The following is an 11895-nucleotide window of genomic DNA, read 5'->3' as shown; positions in this document are numbered from 1 at the left end:
TACCGGGGGGACCGTTTCTCCCCCCGGGGATGGGCGCAAAGCGCGGGCACGGGGAGGATACCGGAAGAATGCTTCGAGCGATTCCCGGTATCCTCCCAAATCGTGCGGAAGGGTCACCGTGGGGTTTTTAGTGGGTAGGTCCCGCGCCCGTCATTCTACGGGCGCGGGGAATCCCACACAACCCTCCCGCCTCTCACCAAAGAGGTGGGAGGGAGTCTTTCGAAGATTTTCCCCACGACAAAAAAAAAGAAAAAAAAAAAAAGTATAAGCCAGATGCGGGTATAACCCAGACCTAAGCCAGACCTAACCGGTGTTATCCTCTAAAATACTGAGCGAAACGAGGTTTAATTGACTGCTTCAGTGTGTTACCACATTACTACGTGACTCAAACACGAAAAAAACCCAAGATCTGGCCAACAAGTATGCGAAAAAGGCAAAATCATGAGCCAGATGCGGGCATAACCCAGACCTAACCCAGACCTAAGCGGTGTTATCCTCTGAAATATTGATCGAAACCAGGTTTAATTGACTGCTTCAGTGTGTTACCACATTCCTACGTGATTCAAACACGAAAAAAACCCAAGATCTGGCCAACAAGTATGCGAAAAAGGCAAAATCATGAGCCAGATGCGGGCATAACCCAGACCTAACCCAGACCTAAGCGGTGTTATCCTCTGAAATATTGATCGAAGCCAGGGTTAATTGACTGCTTCATTGTGTTACCACATTACTACGTGATTCAAACACGAAAAAAACCCAGGATCTGGCCATCAAGTATGCGAAGAAGGCAAAATCATGAGCCAGATGCGGGTATAACCCAGACCTAAGCCAGACCTAACCGGTGTTATCCTCTAAAATACTGAGCGAAACGAGGTTTTATTGACTGCTTCAGTGTGTTACCACATTACTACGTGATTCAAACACGGAAAAAACCCAGGATCTGGCCAACAAGTTTGCGAAAAAGGCGAAAGTATAAACCCAGATGCGCGCATATCCCAGACCTAACCCAGACCTAACCGGTGTTATGCTCTAAAATATTGATCGAAGCCAGGGTTAATTGACTGCTTCATTGTGTTACCACATTACTACGTGATTCAAACACGAAAAAAACCCAGGATCTGGCCATCAAGTATGCGAAGAAGGCAAAATCATGAGCCAGATACGGGCATATCCCGGACCTAACCCAGACTTAATCGGTGTTATCCTCTGAAATATTGATCGAAACCAGGTTTAATTGACTGCCTCAGTGTGGTACAACATTACTACGTGATTCAATCACGAAAAAAACCCAGGATCTGGCCAACAAGTATACGAAGAAGGCAGAATTATGAGCCAGATGCGGGCATAACCCAGACCTAACCGGTGTTATCCTCTAAAATATTGATCGAAACCAGGTTTAATTGACTGCTTCAGTGTGTTGCCACATTCCTACGTGATTCAAACACGAAAAAAACCCAGGATCTGGCCAACAAGTATGCGGAGAAGGCAAAATCATGAGCCAGATGCGGGTATAACCCAGACCTAAGCCAGACCTAACCGGTGTTATCCTCTAAAATACTGAGCGAAACGAGGTTTTATTGACTGCTTCAGTGTGTTACCACATTACTACGTGATTCAAACACGAAAAAAACCCAGGATCTGGCCGACAAGTATGCGAAGAAGGCAAAATCATGAGCCAGATGCGGGCATATTCCGGACCTAACCCAGACCTAACCGGTGTTATCCTCTGAAATATTGATCGAAACCAGGTTTAACTGACTGCCTCAGTGTGGTACCACATTACTACGTGATTCAAACACGGAAAAAACCCAGGATCTGGCCAACAAGTTTGCGAAAAAGGCGAAAGTATAAACCCAGATGCGCGCATATCCCAGACCTAACCCAGACCTAACCGGTGTTATGCTCTAAAATATTGATCGAAGCCAGGGTTAATTGACTGCTTCATTGTGTTACCACATTACTACGTGATTCAAACACGAAAAAAACCCAGGATCTGGCCATCAAGTATGCGAAGAAGGCAAAATCATGAGCCAGATGCGGGCATATCCCGGACCTAACCCAGACTTAATCGGTGTTATCCTCTGAAATATTGATCGAAACCAGGTTTAATTGACTGCCTCAGTGTGGTACAACATTACTACGTGATTCAATCACGAAAAAAACCCAGGATCTGGCCAACAAGTATACGAAGAAGGCAGAATTATGAGCCAGATGCGGGCATAACCCAGACCTAACCGGTGTTATCCTCTAAAATATTGATCGAAACCAGGTTTAATTGACTGCTTCAGTGTGTTGCCACATTCCTACGTGATTCAAACACGAAAAAAACCCAGGATCTGGCCAACAAGTATGCGAAGAAGGCAAAATCATGAGCCAGATGCGGGTATAACCCAGACCTAAGCCAGACCTAACCGGTGTTATCCTCTAAAATACTGAGCGAAACGAGGTTTTATTGACTGCTTCAGTGTGTTACCACATTACTACGTGATTCAAACACGAAAAAAACCCAGGATCTGGCCGACAAGTATGCGAAGAAGGCAAAATCATGAGCCAGATGCGGGCATATTCCGGACCTAACCCAGACCTAACCGGTGTTATCCTCTGAAATATTGATCGAAACCAGGTTTAATTGACTGCCTCAGTGTGGTACCACATTACCACGTGATTGAAACACGGAAAAAACCCAGGATCTGACCAACAAGTTTGCGAAAAAGGCGAAAGTATAAGCCAGATGCGCGAATATCCCAGACCTAACCCAGACCTAACCGGTGTTATGCTCTAAAATATTGATCGAAACCAGGTTTAATTGACTGCTCCATTGTGTTACCACATTACTACGTGATTCAAACACGGAAAAAACCCAGGATCTGGCCAACAAGTTTGCGAAAAAGGCGAAAGTATAAGCCAGATGCGCGAATATCCCAGACCTAACCCAGACCTAACCGGTGTTATCCTCTAAAATATTGATCGAAACCAGGTTTAATTGACTGCCTCAGTGTGGTACAACATTACTACGTGATTCAAACGCGAAAAAAACGCAGGATCTGGCCGACAAGTATGCGAAGAAGGCAAAATCATGAGCCAGATGCGGGCATATTCCGGACCTAACCCAGACCTAACCGGTGTTATCCTCTGAAATATTGATCGAAACCAGGTTTGATTGACTGCTTCAGTGTGTTACCACATTACTACGTGATTCAATCACGAAAAAAATCCAGGATCTGGCCAACAAGTATGCGAAGAAGGCAAAATCATGAGCCAGATGCGGGCATATCCCGGACCTAACCCAGACCTAACCGGTGTTATCCTCTAAAATATTGATCGAAACCAGGGTTAATTGACTGCTTCATTGTGTTACCACATTACTACGTGATTCAAACACGAAAAAAACCCTGGATCAGGCCAACAAGTATGCGAAGAAGGCAAAATCATGAGCCAGATGCGCGCCTATCCCAGACCTAACCCAGACCTAACCGGTGTTATCCTCTAAAATATTGATCGAGACCAGGGTTAATTGACTGCTTCATTGTGTTACCACATTACTACGTGATTCAAACACGAAAAAAACCCAGGATCTGGCCAACAAGTTTGCGAAAAATGCGAAAGTATAAGCCAGATGCGCGAATATCCCAGACCTAACCCAGACCTAACCGGTGTTATCCTCTAAAATATTGATCGAAACCAGGTTTAATTGACTGCTTCATTGTGTTACCACATTACTGCGTGATTCAAACACGAAAAAAACCCAGGATCTGGCCAACAAGTTTGCGAAAAAGGCGAAAGTACAAGCCAGATGCGGGCATAACCCAGACCTAACCGGTGTTATCCTCTAAAATATTGATCGAAACCAGGGTTAATTGACTGCTTCATTGTGTTACCACATTACTACGTGATTCAAACACGGAAAAAACCCAGGATCTGGCCAACAAGTTTGCGAAAAAGGCGAAAGTATAAGCCAGATGCGCGCATATCCCAGACCTAACCCAGACCTAACCGGTGTTATCCTCTAAAATGTTGATCGAAGCCAGGGTTAATTGGCTGCTTCATTGTGTTACCACATTACTACGTGATTCAAACACGAAAAAACCCCAGGATCTGGCCAACAAGTTTACGATTAAGGCATAATCATGAGCCAGATGCGGGCATAACCCAGACCTTACCCAGACCTAACCGGTGTTATCCTCCAAAATATGGTTCGAAACCAGGGTTAATTGACTGCTTCATTGTGTTACCACATTACTACGTGATTCAAACACGAAAAAAACCCTGGATCAGGCCAACAAGTATGCGAAGAAGGCAAAATCATGAGCCAGATGCGCGCCTATCCCAGACCTAACCGGTGTTATCCTCTAAAATATTGATCGAAACCAGGGTTAATTGACTGCTTCATTGTGTTACCACATTACTACGTGATTCAATCCCGAAAAAAACCCAGGCTCTGGCCAACAAGTATACGAAGAAGGCAAAATTAGGGGCCAGATGCGGGCATAACCCAGACCTAACCCAGACCTAACCGGTGTTATCCTCTAAAATATTGATCGAAACCAGGGTTAATTGACTGCTTCATTGTGTTACCACATTACTACGTGATTCAAACAGGAAAAAAACCCAGGATCTGGCCATCAAGTATGCGAAGAAGGCAAAATCATGAGCCAGATGCGGGCATATCCCGGACCTAACCCAGACTTAACCGGTGTTATCCTCTGAAATATTGATCGAAACCAGGTTTAATTGACTGCATCAGTGAGGTACAACATTACTACTTGATTCAAACACGAAAAAAACCCTGGATCTGGACAACAAGTTTGCGAAAAGGCGAAAGTATAAGCCAGATGCGGGCATATTCCGGACCTAACCCAGACCTAACAGGTGTTATCCTCTGAAATATTGATCGAAACCAGGTTTAATTGACTGCCTCAGTGTGGTACCACATTACTACGTGATTCAAACACGGAAAAAACCCAGGATCTGGCCAACAAGTTTGCGAAAAAGGCGAAAGTATAAGCCAGATGCGCGCATACCCCAGACCTAACCCAGACCTAACCGGTGTTATCCTCTAAAATATTGATCGAAACCAGGTTTAATTGACTGCACCATTGTGTTACCACATTACTACGTGATTCAAACACGAAAAAAACCCAGGATCTGGCCAACAAGTATGCGAAGAAGGCAAAATCATGAGCCAGATGCGGGCATAACCCAGACCTAACCCAGACCTAACCGGTGTTATCCTCTAAAATATTGATCGAAACCAGGTTTAATTGACTGCTTCAGTGTGTTACCACATTTCTACGTGATTCAAACACGAAAAAAACCCAGGATCTGGCCAACAAGTATGCGAAGAAGGCAAAATCGTGAGCCAGATGCGGGCACATTCCGGACCTAACCCAGACCTAACCGGTGTCATCCTCTGAAATATTGTTCGAAACCAGGTTTAATTGACTGCTTCAGTGTGTTACCACATTCCTACGTGATTCAAACACGAAAAAAACCCAAGATCTGGCCAACAAGTTTGCGAAAAAGGCAAAATCATGAGCCAAATGCGCGCATATCCCAGACCTAACCCAGACCTAACCGGTGTTATCCTCCAAAATATTGATCGAAACCTGGTTTAATTGACTGCCTCAGTGTGGTACAACATTACTACGTGATTCAAACACGAAAAAACCCAGGATCTAGCCAACAAGATTGCGAAAAAGGCAAAATCATGAGCCAGATGCGGGCATAACCCAGACCTAACCCAGACCTAACCGGTGTTATCCTCTAAAATATTGATCGAAACCAGGTTTAATTGACTGCTTCAGTGTGTTACCACATTCCTACGTGATTCAAACACGAAAAAAACCCAGGACCTGGCCAACAAGTATGCGAAGAAGGCAAAATCATGAGCCAGATGCGGGCATATTCCGGACCTAACCCAGACCTAACCGGTGTTATCCTCTGAAATATTGATCGAAACCAGGTTCAATTGACTGCTTCAGTGTGTTACCACATTCCTACGTGATTCAAACACGAAAGAAACCCAAGATCTGGCCAACAAGTTTGCGAAAAAGGCAAAATCATGAGCCAGATGCGGGCATAACCCAGACCTAACCCAGACCTAACCGGTGTTATCCTCTAAAATATTGATCGAAACCAGGTTTAATTGACTGCACCATTGTGTTACCACATTACTACGTGATTCAAACACGAAAAAAACCCAGGATCTGGCCAACAAGTATGCGAAGAAGGCAAAATCATGAGCCAGATGCGGGCATAACCCAGACCTAACTCAGACCTAACCGGTGTTATCCTCTAAAATATTGATCGAAACCAGGTTTAATTGACTGCTTCAGTGTGTTACCACATTACTACGTGATTCAAACACGATAAAAACCCAGGATCTGGCCAACAAGTTTGCGAAAAAGGCGAAAGTATAAGCCAGATGCGCGCATATCCCAGACCTAACCCAGACCTAACCGGTGTTATCCTCTAAAATGTTGATCGAAGCCAGGGTTAATTGACTGCTTCATTGTGTTACCACATTACTACGTGATTCAAACACGAAAAAAACCCAGGATCAGGCCAACAAGTATGCGAAGAAGGCAAAATCATGAGCCAGATGCGCGCCTATCCCAGACCTAACCCAGACCTAACCGGTGTTATCCTCTAAAATATTGATCGAAACCAGGGTTAATTGACTGCTTCATTGTGTTACCACATTGCTACGTGATTCAATCCCGAAAAAAACCCAGGATCTGGCCAACAAGTATACGAAGAAGGCAAAATTATGAGCCAGATGCGGGCATAACCCAGACCTAACCCAGACCTAACCGGTGTTATCCTCTAAAATATTGATCGAAACCAGGGTTAATTGACTGCTTCATTGTGTTACCACATTACTACGTGATTCAATCACGGAAAAAACCCAGGATCTGGCCAACAAGTATGCGAAGAAGGCAAAATCATGAGCCAGATGCGGGCATAACCCAGACCTAACCCAGACCTAACCGGCGTTATCCTCTAAAATATTGATCGAAACCAGGGTTAATTGACTGCTTCATTGTGTTACCACATTACTACGTGATTCAAACACGAAAAAACCCAGGATCTGGCCATCAAGTATGCAAAGAAGGCTAAATCATGAGCCAGATGCGGGCATATCCCGGACCTAACCCAGACTTAACCGGTGTTATCCTCTGAAATATTGATCGAAACCAGGTTTAATTGACTGCATCAGTGTGGTACAACATTACTACGTGATTCAAGCACGAAAAAAACCCTGGATCTGGACAACAAGTTTGTGAAAAGGCGAAAGTATAAGCCAGATGCGGGCATATTCCGGACCTAACCCAGACCTAACAGGTGTTATCCTCTGAAATATTGATCGAAACCAGGTTTAATTGACTGCCTCAGTGTGGTACCACATTACTACGTGATTCAAACACGGAAAAAACCCAGGATCTGGCCAACAAGTTTGCGAAAAAGGCGAAAGTATAAGCCAGATGCGCGCATACCCCAGACCTAACCCAGTCCTAACCGGTGTTATCCTCTAAAATATTGATCGAAACCAGGTTTAATTGACTGCTTCAGTGTGTTACCACATTTCTACGTGATTCAAACACGAAAAAAACCCAGGATCTGGCCAACAAGTATGCGAAGAAGGCAAAATCGTGAGCCAGATGCGGGCACATTCCGGACCTAACCCAGACCTAACCGGTGTCATCCTCTGAAATATTGTTCGAAACCAGGTTTAATTGACTGCTTCAGTGTGTTACCACATTCCTACGTGATTCAAACACGAAAAAAACCCAAGATCTGGCCAACAAGTTTGCGAAAAAGGCAAAATCATGAGCCAGATGCGCGCATATCCCAGACCTAACCCAGACCTAACCGGTGTTATCCTCCAAAATATTGATCGAAACCAGGTTTAATTGACTGCCTCAGTGTGGTACAACATTAATACGTGATTCAAACACGAAAAAACCCAGGATCTAGCCAACAAGTTTGCGAAAAAGGCAAAATCATGAGCCAGATGCGGGCATAACCCAGACCTAACCCAGACCTAACCGGTGTTATCCTCTAAAATATTGATCGAAACCAGGTTTAATTGACTGCTTCAGTGTGTTACCACATTCCTACGTGTTTCAAACACGAAAAAAACCCAGGACCTGGCCAACAAGTATGCGAAGAAGGCAAAATCATGAGCCAGATGCGGGCATATTCCGGACCTAACCCAGACCTAACCGGTGTTATCCTCTGAAATATTGATCGAAACCAGGTTCAATTGACTGCTTCAGTGTGTTACCACATTTTTACGTGATTCAAACACGAAAGAAACCCAAGATCTGGCCAACAAGTTTGCGAAAAAGGCAAAATCATGAGCCAGATGCGGGCATAACCCAGACCTAACCGGTGTTATCCTCTAAAATATTGATCGAGACCAGGTTTAATTGACTGCTTCAGTGTGTTACCACATTACTACGTGATTCAAACACGATAAAAACCCAGGATCTGGCCGACAAGTATGCGAAGAAGGCAAAATCATGAGCCAGATGCGGGCATATTCCGGACCTAACCCAGACCTAACCGGTGTTATCCTCTGAAATATTGATCGAAACCAGGTTTAATTGACTGCGCAGTGTGGTACCACATTACTACGTGATTCAAACACGGAAAAAACCCAGGATCTGGCCAACAAGTTTACGAATAAGGCGAAAGTATAAACCCAGATGCGCGCATATCCCAGACCTAACCCAGACCTAACCGGTGTTATGCTCTAAAATATTGATCGAAACCAGGTTTAATTGACTGCTCCATTGTGTTACCACATTACTACGTGATTCACACACGAAAAAAACCCAGGATCTGGCTGACAAATATGCGAAGAAGGCAAAATCATGAGCCAGATGCGGGCATATTCCGGACCTACCCCAGACCTAACCGGTGTTATCCTCTGAAATATTGATCGAAACCAGGTTTGATTGACTGCTTCAGTGTGTTACCACATTACTACGTGATTCAATCACGAAAAAAATCCAGGATCTGGCCAACAAGTATGCGAAGAAGGCAAAATCATGAGCCAGATGCGGGCATATCCCGGACCTAACGCAGACCTAACCGGTGTTATCCTCTAAAATATTGATCGAAACCAGGGTTAATTGACTGCTTCATTGTGTTACCACATTACTACGTGATTCAAACACGAAAAAAACCCTGGATCAGGCCAACAAGTATGCGAAGAAGGCAAAATCATGAGCCAGATGCGCGCCTATCCCAGACCTAACCCAGACCTAACCGGTGTTATCCTCTAAAATATTGATCGAAACCAGGGTTAATTGACTGCTTCATTGTGTTACCACATTACTACGTGATTCAATCACGAAAAAAACCCAGGATCTGGCCAACAAGTATACGAAGAAGGCAAAATTATGAGCCAGATGCGGGCATAACCCAGACCTAACCCAGACCTAACCGGTGTTATCCTCTAAAATATTGATCGAAACCAGGGTTAATTGACTGCTTCATTGTGTTACCACATTACTACGTGATTCAAACACGAAAAAAACCCAGGATCTGGCCATCAAGTATGCGAAGAAGGCAAAATCATGAGCCAGATGCGGGCATATCCCGGACCTAACCCAGACTTAACCGGTGTTATCCTCTGAAATATTGATCGAAACCAGGTTTAATTGACTGCCTCAGTGTGGTACAACATTACTACGTGATTCAAACACGAAAAAACCCAGGATCTAGCCAACAAGTTTGCGAAAAAGGCGAAAGTATAAGCCAGATGCGGGCATAACCCAGACCTAACCCAGACCTAACCGGTGTTATCCTCTAAAATATTGATCGAAACCAGGTTTAATGTACTGCTTCAGTGTGTTACCGCATTACTGCGTGATTCAAACACGAAAAAAACCCAGGATCAGGCCAACAAGTATGCGAAGAAGGCAAAATCATAAGCCAGATGCGGGCATATCCCGGACCTAACGCAGACCTAACCGGTGTTATCCTCTAAAATATTGATCGAAACCAGGGTTAATTGACTGCTTCATTGTGTTACCACATTACTACGTGATTCAAACACGAAAAAAACCCTGGATCAGGCCAACAAGTATGCGAAGAAGGCAAAATCATGAGCCAGATGCGCGCCTATCCCAGACCTAACCCAGACCTAACCGGTGTTATCCTCTAAAATATTGATCGCAACCAGGGTTAATTGACTGCTTCATTGTGTTACCACATTACTACGTGATTCAATCACGAAAAAAATCCAGGATCTGGCCAACAAGTATGCGAAGAAGGCAAAATCATGAGCCAGATGCGGGCATATCCCGGACCTAACGCAGACCTAACCGGTGTTATCCTCTAAAATATTGATCGAAAGCAGGGTTAATTGACTGCTTCATTGTGTTACCACATTACTACGTGATTCAAACACGAAAAAAACCCTGGATCAGGCCAACAAGTATGCGAAGAAGGCAAAATCATGAGCCAGATGCGCGCCTATCCCAGACCTAACCCAGACCTAACCGGTGTTATCCTCTAAAATATTGATCGAAACCAGGGTTAATTGACTGCTTCATTGTGTTACCACATTACTACGTGATTCAATCACGAAAAAAACCCAGGATCTGGCCAACAATTATACGAAGAAGGCAAAATTATGAGCCAGATGCGGGCATAACCCAGACCTAACCCAGACCTAACCGGTGTTATCCTCTAAAATATTGATCGAAACCAGGGTTAATTGACTGCTTCATTGTGTTACCACATTACTACGTGATTCAAACACGAAAAAAACCCAGGATCTGGCCATCAAGTATGCGAAGAAGGCAAAATCATGAGCCAGATGCGGGCATATCCCGGACCTAACCCAGACTTAACCGGTGTTATCCTCTGAAATATTGATCGAAACCAGGTTTAATTGACTGCCTCAGTGTGGTACAACATTACTACGTGATTCAAACACGAAAAAACCCAGGATCTAGCCAACAAGTTTGCGAAAAAGGCGAAAGTATAAGCCAGATGCGGGCATAACCCAGACCTAACCCAGACCTAACCGGTGTTATCCTCTAAAATATTGATCGAAACCAGGTTTAATGTACTGCTTCAGTGTGTTACCGCATTACTGCGTGATTCAAACACGAAAAAAACCCAGGATCTGGCCAACAAGTATGCGAAGAAGGCAAAATCATAAGCCAGATGCGGGCATATCCCGGACCTAACGCAGACCTAACCGGTGTTATCCTCTAAAATATTGATCGAAACCAGGGTTAATTGACTGCTTCATTGTGTTACCACATTACTACGTGATTCAAACACGAAAAAAACCCTGGATCAGGCCAACAAGTATGCGAAGAAGGCAAAATCATGAGCCAGATGCGCGCCTATCCCAGACCTAACCCAGACCTAACCGGTGTTATCCTCTAAAATATTGATCGCAACCAGGGTTAATTGACTGCTTCATTGTGTTACCACATTACTACGTGATTCAATCACGAAAAAAACCCAGGATCTGGCCAACAAGTATACGAAGAAGGCAAAATTATGAGCCAGATGCGGGCATAACCCAGACCTAACCCAGACCTAACCGGTGTTATCCTCTAAAATATTGATCGAAACCAGGTTTAATGTACTGCTTCAGTGTGTTACCGCATTACTGCGTGATTCAAACACGAAAAAAACCCAGGATCTGGCCAACAAGTATGCGAAGAAGGCAAAATCATGAGCCAGATGCGGGCATATTCCGGACCTAACCCAGACCTAACAGGTGTTATCCTCTGAAATATTGATCGAAACCAGGTTTAATTGACTGCCTCAGTGTGGTACCACATTACTACGTGATTCAAACACGGAAAAAACCCAGGATCTGGCCAACAAGTTTGCGAAAAAGGCGAAAGTATAAGCCAG

The sequence above is a fragment of the Colletes latitarsis genome, unplaced genomic scaffold (genome assembly GCF_051014445.1).
Source record: "Colletes latitarsis isolate SP2378_abdomen unplaced genomic scaffold, iyColLati1 scaffold0002, whole genome shotgun sequence".
Lineage (NCBI taxonomy): Eukaryota > Metazoa > Arthropoda > Insecta > Hymenoptera > Colletidae > Colletes > Colletes latitarsis.
This window is presented reverse-complemented; position numbering follows the sequence as displayed.